The sequence below is a fragment of the Cynocephalus volans genome, chromosome 2 (genome assembly GCF_027409185.1).
Source record: "Cynocephalus volans isolate mCynVol1 chromosome 2, mCynVol1.pri, whole genome shotgun sequence".
Classification (NCBI taxonomy): domain Eukaryota; kingdom Metazoa; phylum Chordata; class Mammalia; order Dermoptera; family Cynocephalidae; genus Cynocephalus; species Cynocephalus volans.
The window spans coordinates 99,770,750-99,772,633 of NC_084461.1; the positions used below are offsets into that span (position 1 = coordinate 99,770,750).

At 46.9% G+C, this 1,884-nt stretch overlaps 1 pseudogene; it reads right to left on the minus strand.

Annotated features, from left to right (window-relative positions):
• Nucleotides 1-492: 492 nt before the first annotated feature.
• On the minus strand, nucleotides 493-1,609 carry LOC134370292 (glyceraldehyde-3-phosphate dehydrogenase-like; annotated as a pseudogene).
• Between the last annotated feature and the right edge of the window lie 275 nt (nucleotides 1,610-1,884).

Genomic DNA, 1,884 nt, shown 5'->3' on the forward strand with positions numbered 1-1,884 from the left:
TGTGCTTATTTGCCATCTGTATATCTTCTTTAGTGAAGTAAGTGTTCAAATATTCTAGTCATTTATTATTGGAATTTTTATTATTGAATTTTGAGAGTTTTTATATGTGTATATATATGTAAGGTCATATGAGTATATATATATCCTGGATACAAGCCTTCTATCAGGCAAAGTTTTTCTGGATACAAGCCTTCTATTTACAAAGTTTTTGTCCCACCCTGTGGCTTGTCCTTTCATTCCGTTAACAGTTTCTTTTGAAGAGTAAAATTTTGTCTTTTTTTTTTTTTTTTTTTGCATACAAGGGACTTTATTGATGGTACATGACAAGGTAGGGCTCCCTAGGCCCCTCCTCCTTCAGGAGGTCTGGGATGGAAACTGTCAACGAGGGGACATTCTCAGTGTGGTGGGGGACTGAGTTGGGGTGGGATTCCCCAGCAGCTGAGGGCCTCTCTCCTCTCATGCTCTCACTGGGGCTGGTGGTCCCAGGGGCTCTTACTCTTTGGAGGCCATGTGGACCGTAAGGTCCACCACTCTGTTGCTATACCATATTCATTGTCATACCAGGAAATGAGCTTGACAAAGTGGTCATTGAGGGCAATGCCAGCCCCAGCATAGAAGATGAAAGAGTGCACATCACTGTTAAAGTCACTGGAGACAACCTGATCCTCAGCGTAGGCCAGGATGTCCTTTAGGGAACCCTCCAATGCCTTCTTCACCACCTTCTTGATGTCTTCATATTTAGAAACTTTCTCCAGGTCAGATCCACAACTGATGCGTTGACAGTGGGGACACAGAAGGCCATGCCAGTGAGCTTCCCATTCAGCTGAGGGATGACCTTGCCCACAGCCTTGGCAGCACCAGTAGATGCAGGGATGATGTTCTGGAGAGCCTCATGGCCGTTGCCCCACAGTTTCCTGGAGGGGCCATACACAGTCTTCTAGGTAGCAGTGACAGTGTGGACTATGATCATGAATCCCTCCACGATGCCAAAGTTGTCATGGATGACCTTGGCCAGGGAGCTAATCAGTTGGTGGTGCAGGAGGCATTGCTCATGATGCATGTGGGTGTTTTCATAGGTCTCATGTTTCACACCCATCACGAACATGGGGGCATCAGCAGAAGGAGCAGAGATGATGATCCTTTTGAGTCCTGGCCTTCTCCAGCATAGTAAAGACAACATATTCAGCACCAGCATCACTCCATTTTTTTTTTTTTTTTTTTTTTTTGTCTTTTTCGTGACCGGCACTCAGCCAGTGAGTGCACCGGCCATTCCTATATAGGATCCGAACCCGCGGCGGGAGCGTCGCCGTGCTCCCAGCGCCACACTCTCCCGAGTGCGCCACGGGCTCGGCCCAGCATCACTCCATTTGATGTTGGTGGGATGTCGCTCCTGGAAGATGGTGATGGTGATGACCAGCTTCCTGTTCTCTGCCTTGACTGTGCCATGGAACTTGCCATGGGTGTAATCATACTGGAACATGTAGACCATGTAGTTGAGATCAATGAAGAAGTCACTGATGGCAGCGACATCCACTTTGCTGGAGTTAAAAGCAGCCCTGCTGACCAGGCGCCTAATACAGCTAAATCGTTTTACTCCTGTCTTCACCATTGTGTCTTGGGGATGTGGCTGGCACTGTGCAAGAGGATGGGGCTGTCTCTGGAGTGGGGAGGAGCAGAGATCCAGTTTGTCTTTTTGATGAGATCCAGTTTATCAGTCTTGCTAAATCTGGCTACCCTAAGACAGACAGTCAGGCAGACATACGCACACACAGCACATAGGGAAAGAACCAATGAGCAAGAAAAACTACATGCAGATTCTTGGATTAGCATTATTTACACGTTTCCTTCTTAATTGAATCTATAGCAGCTTCAGTATAATTTTTC